This window comes from Hemiscyllium ocellatum, chromosome 11 (assembly GCF_020745735.1).
Source record: "Hemiscyllium ocellatum isolate sHemOce1 chromosome 11, sHemOce1.pat.X.cur, whole genome shotgun sequence".
Taxonomy (NCBI): domain Eukaryota; kingdom Metazoa; phylum Chordata; class Chondrichthyes; order Orectolobiformes; family Hemiscylliidae; genus Hemiscyllium; species Hemiscyllium ocellatum.
Window position 1 is genome coordinate 64098038 of NC_083411.1, and position 15918 is coordinate 64113955.

At 42.8% G+C, this 15918-nt stretch overlaps 1 protein-coding gene across 1 annotated transcript in view; it reads right to left on the minus strand.

Moving 5' to 3' along the window:
* LOC132820040 (sodium- and chloride-dependent neutral and basic amino acid transporter B(0+)-like) overlaps nt 1-15918 on the minus strand; it is a 169232-nt gene that overhangs the window by 69409 nt on the left and 83905 nt on the right. The gene's annotated exons all lie outside the window — the stretch shown is intronic.

Below are 15918 nucleotides of genomic sequence, written 5' to 3' on the forward strand. Positions count from 1 at the left end.
AATTCACTCCACTTGGTGTCAAGAAACAGTTAGAGTCACTGCATAGTGCAAGGGATTTGGGCCCTGACAGCGTTACAGCAACAGTACTGAAGAGTTGTGCTCCAGAATTCATCGCCAAGCTCTTACAGTACAGTAAGAACACTGGCATATACCTGACAACATGAAACATTGACCAGATATGTTCTGGACACAAAAGCCAATTACTGCCCTAACAGTCCACTCTCTCAATCATCGGAAACAACCTGCTCAGTGACACCCAGCTTGTGTTCCTCCAGGGTCACTCAGTGCCTGGCCTTGGTTTAAACAAAACAGCTGGATTCCAGAGGTATGGTGGAAGTGACAGTCCTTGACATCAAGGCCGCATTTGCCCGTGTGTGGCATCAAGGAGCCTGAGCAAACTGAAATCAATTAGTGTCAAGGGACAAACTCTTCACTTGTTCGAGTCATACCTGGAACACTGAAAGATGGATATGGATGCCGGAGGCCAGTCATCTCAGCTCTAGGACATCTCTGCAAGAGTTCATCAGGCAAAGTCTTAGAGAGAATTGTAAGGGATAGGATTTATGAACATCTGGATAGGAATAATGTGATCAAGGATAGTCAACATGGTTTTGTGAAGGGCAGGTCGTGCCTCACAAACCTTATTGAATTCTTTGAGAAGGTGACTAAGGAGGTGGATGAGGGTAAAGCGGTAGATGTGGTGTATATGGATTTTAGTAAGGCATTTGATAAGGTTCCCCATGGTAGGCTACTGCAAAAAATACGGAGGTATGGCATTGAGGGTGAGTTGGAGGTTTGGATTAGGAATTGGCTGGCTGGAAGAAGACAGAGGGTAGTAGTTGATGGTAAAGGTTCATCTTGGAGTGCAGTTACTAGCGGTGTTCCGCAAGGATCTGTTTTGGGACCATTGCTGTTTGTCATTTTTATAAATGACCTGGAGGAGGGGCTAGAAGGCTGGGTGAGCAAGTTTGCGGATGATACAAAAGTCGGTGGAGTTGTTGACAGTGAGGAAGGATGTGGCAGATTACAGCGGGATATAGATAAGCTGCAGAGCTGGACAGAAAGGTGGCAAATGGAGTTCAATGTAGGTAAGTGTGAAGTGATTCACTTTGGTAAGAGTAACAAGAAGATGGAGTACTGGGCTAATAGTCGGATACTTGGTAGTGTGGATGAGCAGAGGGATCTTGGTGTCCATGTACACAGATCTCTGAAAGTTGCCACCCAGGTAAATAGTGCTGTGAAAAAGGCATATGGCGTACTGGCTTTTATTGGTAGAGGAATTGAGTTCCGGATTCCTGAGCTCATGTTGCAGTTGTATAAGACTCTGGTGCGGCTGCATCTGGAGTATTGTGTGCAGTTTTGGTCGCCATACTATAGGAAGGATGTGGAGGCACTGGAACGGGTGCAGAGGAGGTTTACCAGGATGTTGCCTGATATGGTAGGAAGATCGTATGAGGAAAGGCTGAGGCACTTGGGGCTGTTTTCATTGGAGAAGAGAAGGTTTGGGGGTGACTTGATAGAGGTGTACAAGATGATTAGGGGTTTAGATAGGGTTGACCATGAGAACCTTTTTCCAAGTATTGAGTCAGCTATTACGAGGGGCATAGCTTTAAATTAAGGGGTGGTAGGTATAGGACAGATGTTAGGGGTAGATTCTTTACTCAGCGAGTCGTGAGTTCATGGAATGCCCTGCCAGTAGCAGTGGTGGACTCTCCCTCTTTATGGGCATTTAAACGGGCATTGGATAGACATATGGAGGATAGTGGGCTAGTGTAGGTTAGGTGGGCTTGGATCGGCGCAACATCGAGGGCCAAAGGGCCTGTACTGCGCTGTATTGTTCTATGTTCTAGGTTAGTGTCTGAGGCCCAACCACCCAAATGCCAGGCAATGACCATTTCCAACAAGAGACAATCTAACCACTGCTCCATGATATTCAATGGTGTTACCATCAATGAATACCCCCACAATCAATATCCTTGTTGTCACCATTAACCAGAAACTCAACTGGACTTACTATACAAACACAATGGTGACAAGAGCTGGTCAGAGGCTAGGAATACTGCAGGAGTAACTCACCTCCTGTCTCCCCAAGCTTGTTATCATCTACAAGGCATAAGTCAGGAGTTTAATTGAATATTCCTGACTTGCCTGCTCCATGAGCACGCCAGAAGTTTGACACCCTCCAGGACAAAGCTGCTTACTTGATTGGCAAAACATCTACAAGCATCCATTCCCTTCACACCGATACGCAATTGCAACAGTTTGTGCTACCTACAAGATGCACTGCAGAAATTTACCAAGGCTCCTTTGAAAGCACCTTCCAAACCCATGACCACTTCCATCTAGAAAGACAAGGGCAGAAAATACAGGGGAATACCACTACCTGCAAAAATCCCCTCTAAAACGATCACCATGCTGACTTGGAAATATACCATTGATCCTTCACAGTCACTGGGTCAAAATCCTGGAATTCCTTTCCAAAGGACATTGTAGGGAAACCTACAGTGCATAGACTGCAGAGGTTCTAGAAGGCAGCTCATCACTACTTCTCATGAGTAACTAGCGATAGGCAATAAATGCTGGCCCAGCCAGAGAAAACAAGTTCCTTGAACGAATAAGAAAAAAGCTCATTGAAGAACAATCTTAGCAGGACTTATACATTTAGTGGTAAGGTCTTGGGGTCTGTTGCTGAACAAAGAGACCTGAACAAAGAGTGCAGGTTCATAGCTCCTTGAAAGTGGAGTCGCAGGTAGATAGGATAGTGAAGAAGGCTTTTGGTATGCTTTCCTTTATCAGTCAGAGTATTGAGTACAGGAGCTGGGAGGTCGTGTTGCGGCTGTACAGGACATTTGTTAGGCCACTGTTGGAATATTGTGTGCAATTCTGGTCTCCTTCCTATTGGAAAGATATTGTGAAACTTGAAAGGGTTCAGAAGAGGTTTACAAGGATGTTGCCAGGGTTGGAGGATTTGAGCTATAGGGAGACTGGGGCTGTTTTCCCTGGAGCGTCGGAGGCTGAGGGGTGACCTTATAGAGGTTTACAAAATTATGTGAGGCATGGATAGGATAAATAGACAAGGTCTTTTCCCTGGGGTGTGGGAGTCCAGAACTAGAGGGCATAGGTTTAGAGTGAACGGGGAAAGATATAAAAGAGACCTAATAGGCAACTTTTTCTTACAGAGGGTGGTACATGTATGAAATGAGCTGCCAGAGGAAGTAGTGGAGGCTGGTACAATTGCAACATTTTAAAGGCATTTGGATGGGTATATGAAAGGAAGAGTTTGGAGGGATATGGGCCAAGTGCTGGCAGGTGGGGCTAGATTGGGTTGGGATATCTGGTCTGCATGGAAGGGTTGGACCAAAGGGTCTGTTTGCAGGCTGTACATCTCTATGACTATATAACTTGGCACCATTGATAAGTACCAGAGTTGGTTTTAGCTCCTCCCTCGTTTCCTCAATGTCTATTTCATTTGAGGGTTTAATCCCGCACCTGATGTCCAAGTGAGCATTCTTCAACCTAAAAACTAACCACTGAAACATTGAACTCCATCAACTATTAACTCGCTGGGTCCAGACTTGACCCAAAGTGTAGTATGCAGTTTGGTATTTTTTTTTACCAAGGATTGGGAATCAGTGACAGGATCCTTGGTTTGTGTTTTCCAACTTAAACTGAGGGCACAGGTTCAGCTCCAGAGTTCTCACTGCAGCTCATAACTAGCTGCATTGCTAACCCATATCTTGTGATTTAGTTTTAATTTAATTCAAAGTAGAACAGCAACTGCTGGTGTGAGTTTATCTTCAGCAGGATGTTTTACCAGATGTGACAATGCTTATGTGATCCCCAATAACATAAGAAACTGAGTGTGAATATCATGGGTTTGAAGAGACTGTTAAACATTTGTTACAATTAACTATTGCAAACAAGTGGTACACTCCTGAGGCAAAATAGCATCTGGGCTGATATTTTACAACAGAATAAGGATAACTTTTCCAAAACAGATATACATGGTTGTGCAGAGGCACATGGAATTAATTTGACAATTATGCACACAGGTAAGACAGAGTTTAAAGATTAATGTTTCAAAATTCAATGTAATGTTTTGAAAGTTTGACAATTTTTCCTGACTTGGTGGATGTATGTCCACCTGGAAAGGTACTCATTGATCTCTGTTGCACTTGTTTGACAACTTGGTTAGTTGCTGCTGGTTGCTATTAATCAACCCTACCACACAACATCATCAGAGGGTTCAACTCTCAATCTCTTCATGCATGATTGGTCTGTCATAAATTGTTCAGAGCTGGCTTCTGTTCCTTTATCATGTAATATCATGAGCTGCAATACATTTCTGTGACCTGGGCTGGTTGCATATTTTAGAAACCTTTGCTGGTATCCAAAGATTTGTATTTCTAACTCTCACTCTCTGCCCAGTGAGCAATTTTGGAGATTCTTACTTGGGACACCAAATAACCTAAAAATACCACCATTGTGTCAGTGACACTTGTACTCATTTTGCTGCTAATTCACCAAAAAAATGGGTGATTTAGAGAAGTAATCTGTCACAAGGAAGTAATCTCCCCATACAATATGAACAGCTCTGTTGCTACTTTGCTGAAGAATTGGATGAAATATCATATGGATATAGAGTCTCCCACTGTTTATATATTGCATTCGTGAGTCATTGAATATCCCGATTCATCCCTGGATTGTTATGCCAATCATTTTGAACTTTCAATACTCATGCGTTCCTGTGGTAACATGGGCATGATTTGAAACTGCGCCCAATGACAACAATTCACATTGTCCAAAGTATAACATGTCAGCCTTGAGAGCACATTTAATTTCATAGTTTAGGTGATCATGGTGCAGATCAAGATGAATATCTTTGTATTTTGGATAAGCTGTTCTGTGAATCATATGCAATCATCTTGGCTACCTGGCTTAATTACTACTTCAAAGTTATAACTTTGCCAATTCTTGACTAATTCAATTGCACCATATGTGACTTGTTCTGCCATGGTGGGTGTGGTTTGAATGTCATGATTTGAGACTGCACTTAGATCTGTACATACTGGTAACCATGTATCTGTTAGACTAAATATTTCGGGAAGCCAGTGAGAGTTTGCGCATTGACACTCATTGACAATACATACAATTGTTGATCTGCTGTCTCCACTGAGAGATGGTTTCTCATAGCCTGTACCATGGAACATTACTTGCTCAGGTGCATGTCATTGAGGCCATATAGTGGTTACATGGTAACACTAACTCCGGTGTTGATTTTAGCTTTTATCTTGTATCACACTGCCTTCTCAGGACACATGATATTAAAGAGCTCCTGATTGCTTTCTACTCCCAACACAGAGTGTGAGATTAACATCATGTAAAGCCTGCTCATTTTCTAAAATTTGCCTTTCATTTGGTTGACTCTGAACCTCATCAATGTGGTTGCCTTGGTGCACCTTGGTAACAGTTTCCTTGTTGCTGATGATTTGTTATTACTCTATACTGTCATGTTGGTCGCTTGTGGTTTATTGTAAGGGCCTGACTTGGCTTTTGGAAACAGATTTCCTGCACATAGCCATGTCCCTTGATGCTACAGATATCAAAAAATAGAGCATGGACTTTGGAGAAGTGCAACAAACCACTGCTACTGGAGCTTTTGTTGGGTTTCTGTGCTTTACTGACCATTGCAATAGTATTGGTAGCACCTAAAGCATGTAATTGTTGCTGGCCTGCCACGACATCTTCATAGATCTGTCTATCCTCAAGTAATAGGTCAAGACTGTGGCCCTTCTTATTGCACAAATGTTTCTTCCAACTGACTTTAATTCATGTGAATGTGATAATTAACTCATTAATATTCTCTGGCCGTTCCTCTTCAGTAAAATCACACTCATGCCCTTTGCTTTGGCATCCTCCAACAAACTGGTGAATAGTCTCTTGAGGATTCTTGTCTATTTGAAATGATGTGGAGTCTGTTCATCCTGAAGTGAATTCTTATCTTGATCTGCTCTTCAAGATCTTTCCAAATCATATCCAGACTTTTCTGATCCACCCAGAAAAACTGTGCATGTTAATAATGTGAAGCTCCTCCTTGTCAAGTCATAAAATCCCTACGGAGTGGAAGCAGGCCATTCAGCTCATCGAGTCGGCATGGACCTCTGAACAGCATCCCACCCAGAACCAATCTCCTACCCTATCCCTGCAACCCTCCATTTCCCCTCGCTAATCCACCTAACCTACACATCCCTGGACGCTATCAGCAATTTAGCACAGCCAATCCACCAAACATGCATATCTTTGGACCGTGAGAGGAAACCCAAGCACCTGGTGGGACCCATCTGAAATGGGCAGAATGTGTAAACTCCACATAGACAGTTGCCTGAGGGTCAATTCAAACCCGGATCCCTGGCAATGTAAGGCCACTGTACCTCCCTGAGTTCTGACAAGATTTTTAAGAGTTCTTTTCATGGCCTCACCTAGACCTTGATCTGCAAAATAGAACTGCATGAAGTTTTGGAACAGTAAAATCAGTGAAGGTGTTGCTGGATGCCAAATCCATACCAGTTTTGTTGCTATCCATGAGTTGGCCTTTACAAAAACACCAGCTTTTGCTGTGTGTCTCTGATATTTTTGTCTCTCCAAATTATACTGCTCTTTCCTTAAGAACAAAGACGTTTGTAATTGTCATTATGTATTAACTTCCATCAACCGAGCTTTCTAGGATTCAAGTTTTCTGTAATGCACTGGCCTTTGTCATAGCTCAAGGGCGTTCTTTAGCATTTTAATTTGTTTTTATTACCAAGGAAATCTTAGAAATGCATTTTATCTTGAAAGAATTTGCATCCTAATGAAAATTAGAAATATGTTCCATTGTTCTCGTGCTTAATGCTCCATCTACAGATGTGTACAATTGTCTGTACTCTGAAAAACTGATGCTGTTTAAGGATAACAAACTTCTCCCTATTCCAAACTGTCTGCTTCCAAAGTCATGCTGGTCATCAATTTGTTTTCTAAATCTGTACGTCTATGATGTCTTTAATAGATAGTAACTGCTGTTGCTATGGTGTGAGTTTGCCTCCACCAGGGTGTTTTACCTGATGGGGCACTGCTTTTGTTATCTCCCACAATGTCAGAAACTGGGCATGATATTGTGGTATTGGGCAACCCAACACTCATTCATTACATTGCTCAAGCATACACATTTCTGAGCTAGTAGTTTGCTATTAGTTTACAATAGTTGGGCATGTTACTAGTCAAGTTTCCTGGAGATGGTGGTGTAGTGGAGGAGTCACTGGCTTGGTAGTCAAGAAGCTCAGGTTAATGCTCAAGGGTCATGGGTTCAAATCTCACCACAGCAACTTGATACAATTTACAAGGGCAGCACAGTGGCTCAGTGGCTCGCTCTGCAGCCTCACAGCGCTAGGGACCTGAGTTTGATTCCGGCCTCGGACGACTGTCTGTGTGGAGTTTGCATAGTCTCCCTGTGTCTGTGTGGGTTTCCTCTAGGTGCTCTGGTTTCCTCCCACAAAACAAAGATGGGTTGGCCATGCTAAATTGTCTGTTGTGTTAGTCAGAGGGAAATGGATCTGGGTTACTCTTTAGAGGGTCAGTGTGGACTTGGTGGGCCCAAGGGCCTGTTTCTGCACTGTAGGGAATCTAATCTAATCATTCTTTAAATGATCCAAGGAAAAATTGACTCTGAAAAAACAATGAGATTTGGAGTCAACCATCCAGGTGAAATGAACACAATCACAATCACGCGCATTTAATGAATAAGAAACTAAACTAACATCAGTGTTAATCACTGACATATCTTGGTGTAACATAACAAAGTTTTCAAAGAGAATGACAGCAAGGCTCAGATACACTCTCATTTAATCACTCAATTATAATTAGTTTATTAATATGAATTAAACATTAAAATGCATTGAAATTGTTGCTGAGTTTTAATTATTCAATAATCTCTAACCTTGTAACATTGGTACAGATTTCCACAGGCCCGAGGCTGGCAAACTGTCCAAAGGAAGATTCCAAGAAAAATATTGGTATCCCAACAAGACCCAGCATGATTGAGTAGGGAATAAGAAATACACCTGGAAAATAGAATAAAAAGGTGAAACAGGGTCCATGGATGTGAATTCCCAACATACTCTGCAGTTTCAAGTGGATGGTAACAACAACTTTATACTAACAGAGAAACAGGCCTAATCTTTAGAATCTCTCCTCATAACCAAACCCCTAAAATCCAGGTTATCATTCTTGTAAAACCATGTTGTACTCCCTCCAAGGCCAATATATCCTCCCTTAGATGTAGTGCCCAGATCTTCCCACAGTACTTCAATTGTGGTCGAACCAGGGTTTTGTATATCTGCAGCATACTGTCTACATCCTTGTATTCATGTCCTCGAGGTGTAAAAGCCAGATTCCATGAGCTTTCTTCATTATTTACTGTACCTGTTTGTGGTACTTTAAAGGTCCATGCACCTGAAGCCCCAAGTCTCTTTTGGCATCCATTGTGTTTAACTTGATGCCATCTAGGAAGTATCCAGGTCGATACTATATCGGTCAAAATGGATAACCACACACTTGCTTACATTGAACTTCATCTGCTACATTTTTGCCCAATTACTGAGTCTATCAAGAACCCTCTGCAATTTTATGCTGTTGACTACATTGTCTACAATGCCCCCTAACTTTGTGTCATCAGTATATTTGGATATATGATTTTCTATGTTATTATCCTAGTTGTCAATAAAAAATATGAATAATTGAGACCCTAACACAGATCCTTACGGGGACACCACTGGTCACATCCTGCAAATTTCAGGACCTACTCATTATCCTTATTTTCTGGCACCTGCCACTCAACCAATTTCTGAACTATATAAGTAATTTGCCCTCAATTCCATCAGCCTCTACCTTAGTTAATAAGCTCTTATGTGCAATTTATCACATGCCATCTGAAGTCCATACAAACAACAACCATAGACATTCCCCTGTCCACTATCTTAGTCATGGCTTCAAAAAATTAAATGAGGTTTGTCAGGCATGACCTACTGTCCCTGATTAACTGAAGAAATTTGAAGTGCTCAGTTATTTTATCCTTAATTAGAGACACCAACCAGTGCCCCAGCACAGATGTTAGGCTAACTGATCTATAAATCCCTGATTTTCCTCTTTCGCCCCTGTTCTAAAGTGGAATAATGTCTGCAATTCTTCAGTCCAGTGGGACAACTCCTGTATTGAGGGAACATTGAAAGATTAGTAAGAGTAAGGTTAATTAGTAAAAGCAGAGTAGTAATCCCAGGATTGCTATTGGTGCCATTGTCTAGTGAAGCTAGGAACGGAGAGTGTGTGCAGCTAAACACGTGGCTGCAGAGCTGGTATAGGAGGGAGGGCTTCAGGTATGTGGATCTTCTGCGGAAGGTGGGACCTGTACGGGTTGCACCTGATCTTGAGGGGCATCAATATCCTGGGCAGGAGGTTTGCTAGAGATCTTCGGGAGGGTTTAAACTAGTTTGGCAGAGGGATGGGAACTGGAACTATGGATCAAAGGATGTGGATGCTGGTGAACAGGCAGATACAGCATGCAGAGAGACTGTGAGGAAGGATAGGCAGTTGATAGGGCAAAGCTGCAGTCAGTGTGATGGGTCTATTTTAATGCAAGAAGTGTCAAGAATAAGGGTGATGAACTTAGAGCATGGAGCTACAATGGAGCATGGAGTTTCTTGAAGCTACAATGTTGTGGCTATTACGGAGGCTTTGATATCACAGGGGCAGGAATGGTTGCTGAATGTTCCGGGATTTAAATGTTCCAATAGGAACAGAGATGGAGGTAAAATAGATGGGTGGGTGGCATTGCTAATAAGGGACAGTATAATAGTTGTAGAAAGGGAGATTGTCGGGGATGGTTTGTCCACTGAGTCATTATAAGTGGAAGTCAGAAACAGGAAAGGAGCAGTCACTTTATTGGGAGTTTTCTATAGATACCCAATAGCAACAAAGGCATGGAGGAGCCGATTGTGAGGCAGATTTTGACAAGGTGCATACGTAACAGGCTTGTGTCGGGTGACTTCAACTTCCCTAATATTGACTGGAACCTCCTTAGCGCAAATAGTTTGGATGCAGCAGATTTTGTCAGGTGTGTCCAAGAAGGATTCCTGATTAAATATTTAGCTAGGCCAACCAAAGGGGAGGCCATTTGGATTTGGTGCTTGGTAATAAACCAAGCCAGGTGACAGATCTCTTGGTGGGAGAACATTTCTGTTATAGTGATCACAACTCCCTGACCTTTACTATAGTCATGGAGAGGGATAGGAGCAGATGGTATGAGAAAGCATTTAGTTGGGGAAGGGGGAAATTACAATGCTATTAGGCAGGAACCGTGAATCATAAATTGGGAGTAGATATTCTCAGGGAAATGTACAACAGAAATGTTGAGGTTGTTTACGGAGAACTTACAGCAAGTGCGGGTAGGGCCAATCAGGGATAGTGATGGGAACTTGTGCCTGGAGTTGGCATTTGGGGAGGTCGTTAATGAATATGTTGTATGAGTATTCACTAGGGAGAGGGACCTTATTGTTTGTGAGGACAGCGTGAAACAGACTGATATGCTCAAACAGGTTGATGTTAAGAAGGAGGATATGCTGCAAATTTTGAAAAGCATGAGGATAGATAAGTCGCCTGAACCAGACGGGATATACCTAAGTTTGCTGCAGGAAGCGAGGGAAGAGATTGCTGTGCCTAAAGTGTTATGACACAGAGGTGAACCTCTCTCTTCATTAAACCAAACACCCAGAGAAGCTCACCTCACCTCATATTTCCAATATTTCAAGAAAATAACATCAATTCATTCTTTAACTCTAAAAGGGAACATCAAGCAACAAATATTCACAACACTAAGGCCCCTTTTCTCTTAACTGCTTAATACCTGCCTCCAATGCTATAATATACTGTTCCAATAAAACATTTATTAAAATTACATCAAATCAATTTCAAAACCTTTCAGTGGCTGTCATCTTTGGTGTCTTTCTTCTTCCGGCTGAAGACCTCACTGGATCATCTTCTTTCTTTTTACTGTTAAGATGTTTCGTATGAAAGGTACCTTTGATACAGAGTATTTCAATGTCTTGGGTCTCTCTCTCTCTCGATTGCAGTTGCTCTATCTGATTTTGAAAATGGCTGCCTTTTTATATTCCCCCAACATTGGATCATCAGTTTGATGTTGGTAAAACAATAAATTCAAACTGGATTGGGTTTTAGTATCCTGAGGCATAATTTAAACTGTTTGTTTAAATTGGATTTGTTGCCAAAACAGCAAACAATTCAGGTTTCCATTTCACAGCCAAATGTTATATATTTTCAATTTTCCAGTACACTCTGAGACTGCTAGTTAAATCATATGACAGGTGCTTGTAAGCTCTCAGTGCAGAACAGCATTCACTCTTTCTTAAAGGTACAGGACATTACAACAGAAGTAATGATCTTCACATGCTCACTGGCTACTGGAGTAGTACCAGATGATTGGAGGGTGGCAAATGTCATTCCCTTGTTCAAAAAAGGGAAATGGATAACCCTGGGAATTACAGACCAGTCAGTCTTACATCACTTGGTATTTGGATGATAGTAAAATGTAGGGTATGTAGGTTAGTTTGATCTTAGAATAGGATAAAAGGTCCGCGCAACATAGAGGGCTGAAGAGCCCGTACTGTTCTATGTTCTATCTGTGTATGACTGTGAGCGTGAGGAGTTAGAAAGGGAATAAAGTTATATGTTGATATTTGCCAGTTGTTCATCTGGGGTTGGAATACATTATCTCCTTATCTATTAATTTATTTATCAATCATAGATAGCAGTAGACAATCTTAAAGAATCACTGATTGATGATAAATTCAACCTTTACATTATAATATCAGTGTTTGGCACTTGTGCCTGGGAGATGATGTACAGGCTTTGTGGAGTTAGGGGTGAGTTACTTGCTGCAATATTCCTAAACTCTGACTTGCTCTTGTAACCAGAGTATGAGTCTAGTTCAGTTTCTGGTCAATGGTAACCCCAGGCTGTTGACAATGGGAGATTCAGTAATGGTCATGATAATGAATTTCACAAAATAATGGCTGGACTCTCTCTTGTTGGAGGGGGTCATTTCTGCCAATTGTGTGACATGAATGTGCTTGCCACTTGTTATCCCAAATCTGCATTTGAAATGGGCTGCTTCAGTATCTAAGCAATTGTGAATGGTGTTGAGGATTTGCAACCATGCACTTTCCTGGGGGCCAGAGAAGTGTTTGATCCTTGACACTCATTGATTCCAGTTTTGCTAGGGCTCCTGGATATCACACTCAGTCAACTGTGGCCTTGATGTCCACCGCTGTCACTATCTGGAGTAGAGTGGTGCTGGAAAAGCACAGCAGTTCAGGCAGCATCCGAGGAGCAGTAAAATCGACGTTTGGGCAAAAGCCCTTCATCAGGCAGACAGCTGTATTCCTGATGAAGGGCGTTTGCCCGAAACGTCGATTTTACTGCTTCGCGGATGCTGCCTGAACTGCTGTGCTTTTCCAGCACCACTCTACTCCAGAATCTGGTTTCCAGTATCTGCAGCCATTGTTTTTGCCCAGGGCTGTCACTATCACCTCCTCTCTGGAATTCAGCTCTTTTGTCCATGTTAGAACCAAGGCTGTAATGAGGTCAGGAGCTGAGTGGTCCTGGCGGAATCCAAACTGGGCATCACCAAGCAGGTTATTGCTGAGCAGGTGCTGCTGGATAGCATTGTTGACGACACCTTCCATCACTTCACTGATCATCAGACTGATGGGGTGTAATGGGCCGGGTTGGATTTGTCCAGCTTTTTTATGTATGCAGAGCATATCTGAGCAATTTTCACAATGATGAGTGGATGCTGATGTTGTAACTAAACTCGAAGAGCTTGGCTAGGGGTGCAGCAAGTTCTGGAGCACAGACGTTCAGTACTATTGCCAGAATGATGTCAAGGCCCATAGGTTTTGCAGTATCCAGTGCATTGAACTGTATTTTGTTATCTCATGGAGTGAATCAAATTGGTTGAAGGCTGGCATCTGTAATGTTGGGGACAAGTAGAGAACATTGAGATGGATCATCCACTCAGCACTTCAGCCTTACCTTTTGCACTGATGTGTTGGGCTCTTTCATCATTGAGGATGGGGACATTTGTGGAGCCTCTTCATCCAGTGAGTTGTTTAAATGTCTATCACCATTCATGATTGGATGTGGCAGGACAGCAGAGTCTGGTTCAGACTGATTGGTTGCTTAGCTCTATCACATGCTGCTTATTGTGTTTGGCATGTTTAGTAGCTTCACTAGCTTGACACCTCATGTTTAGGTATGTCTAGTGCTGTTCCTGACTCCCCAACTTCACTGTCCATTGAACCAGGCTGATCCCCGGCTTGATGGTAATGCTTGAGTGGGAGAGATGCTGGGCCATGAGTTTGCAGATTGTGCTGAAGTATGCTTCTGTTGCTGATGATGGCCCACAGCGCCTGAAGTCTTAGTTGCTAAATCTGCTTGAAGTCTGTCCCATTTAGCTCAGTGATAGTGCAATACAACAGGATGGATGGTATTCTGAATGTGAAGGTGGAACTTCATCTCCACAAGGACTGTGCAGTGTCACTCATACCAATACAGCCAGCAGATTGGTGACGATGAAGTCAAGTAAGTTTTTCCCTCCTATTGGTTCCCTCATCACCTACCACAAACCCAGTGTAGCAGCATTGAATTTCATCAGCTATTCCCTGGACCACTCTCCCAAACTGTCTAGATCCTTCTGCAGCCTCCCCACCTCCTCAGTACTACCTGCCTGTCCACCTAACTTCGTATCATCAGCGAACTTCACCAGAATTCTCCCTGTCCCTTCATCCAGATCATTAATATATAAAATGAACAGCTGTGGCCCCAACACTGAACCCTGCAGGACCCCGCTTGTCACCAGCTGTGAAAAAGAACCTTTTATCCCAACTCTCTGCCTTCTGTCAGACAGCCAATCCCCAACTTATGCCAGTAGCTTACCTTGAACACCAGGGGCCCTCACCTTACTCTGCAGCCTCCTGTGAGGCACCTTATCAAAGGCATTTTGGAAGTGTACATAGATGACATCCACTGGGTTTCCCTGGTCTAACCTACTTGTTACCTCTTCAAAGAATTCTAACAGGTTTGTCAGGCATGACCTTCCTTACTAAATCCATGCTGACTTGTTCTAATCTGACCCTGCACTTCCAAGAATTTAGAAATTCCGTCCTTAACGATGGATTCTAGAATTTTACCTACAACCAAGGGTAGGCTCATCGGCCTATAATTTTCCATCTTCTGTCTTGATCCTTTCTTGAACAAGGGGTTACAATAGCAATTTTCCAATCATCTGGAACTTTCCCGACTCCAGTGATGTTTGAAAGATCACATTCAGCGCCTCCGCTATTTCTACAACTCAATCCTCAGTCGATTGGCGAGGATGAAGTCAAGTATGTTTTTCACTCCTGTTGGTTTCCTCACCACCTACCACAGACCCAGTGTAGCAGTGAAGTTCTTTAGGACATAACCACCTTGATCAGTAGTGCTACTGCTGAGCCAGTCTTGATGGTCAATGTTGAAATCCCCCACCTAAAGGACATGTTGTGCCCTTGCCACCCTCAATGCTTCCTCCAAGTTTGTTCAGCATTGAGGAGTACTGATTCATCAGCTGAGGGAGGATGGTATGTGATAATCAGCAGGACCTTTTTGCCCCCTTTTTAACCTGAAGCCATGAGACTTCAAGGGTCTGGCGTCAATTTTGCAGACTCCCAGGGCAACTCCCTCCTGACTGTTCACTAGCTAGATAGGATGTCAGCTGGGCAGGAGGTCAGATTGACAGTAGAGGCCAGCGGTCAGTTCTGTCGAGGATGTGGAGTCACAGACAGACAGGACAGGGAAGAAGGCTTTTGGCATACTGTCTTTCATCAGTCAGGGCACTGAGTATAAATGCTGGGAAGTTATGTTGCACTTGTACAGGTTGTTGGTGAGGCCACATTTGGAGTGTTATGCTCAGTTTTGGTCTCCTTGCTAGAGGAAGGATGTTGTTAAACTGGGAAGAGTTCAGAAGAAATTTACAGGGATGGTGCCAGGATGCAATGGTCTGAGTTATAGGGAAAGGTTGAACAACCTAAGACTTTTTTCTTTAGAGCTTAAGAGATTGAGGAAGTTTGTTATAGAAATGTATAATATCATGATAGGCATGGATAGGTTTAAGGTTAGAGGGGAAAGAATAAAAGGGACCCTGAGGGGGACGTTTTGACGCAGAGGGTGGAATGCATCTGGAATGAGCTGCCAGCAGAAGGTTGATTACATTAACAACATCAAAAGGTATTCAGACAAGTACATAGATAGGAAAAGTTTAGAAGGAAATGGCTAAGTGCAGCGAAATGGGGTTAGCATGGATGGACAGTTTGGTAGGCATGGACCAATTTGGACCAAAGGGCTTGTCTCCATGCTGTAGGACTCTATGACTCTATGTTAATGTTGGGTTGGGTTGGGTCACATTTGACTGATGCAAGGAGTTGCTAGGTAGATGTCAACTCAGATCTGATGGATGTGGGGGTTTGGAGCTGGTCTGCACATGGCAGGGGTGTTAGATTTAATAATCTAACTTTCCTGATTAATTATTTTATTAAATTTCCGATGTAAATAGAGACTTTTGGAGTGTTCCAAGAATCGGAGAATTGTCTAGTGGAAAATCCAGTTTCCTGGGCAATACCTTCAGAGTGTGCAAGAATGGAGATTCCAAGGAATATTCATGGTGACTCATCGTCGACACCAAATAATGACTGGCCTGTGTAAAATCCTTGACTTTATATCATTATTAGATTACTTACAGTGTGGAAACAGGCCCTTCGGGCAACAAGTCCACACCGA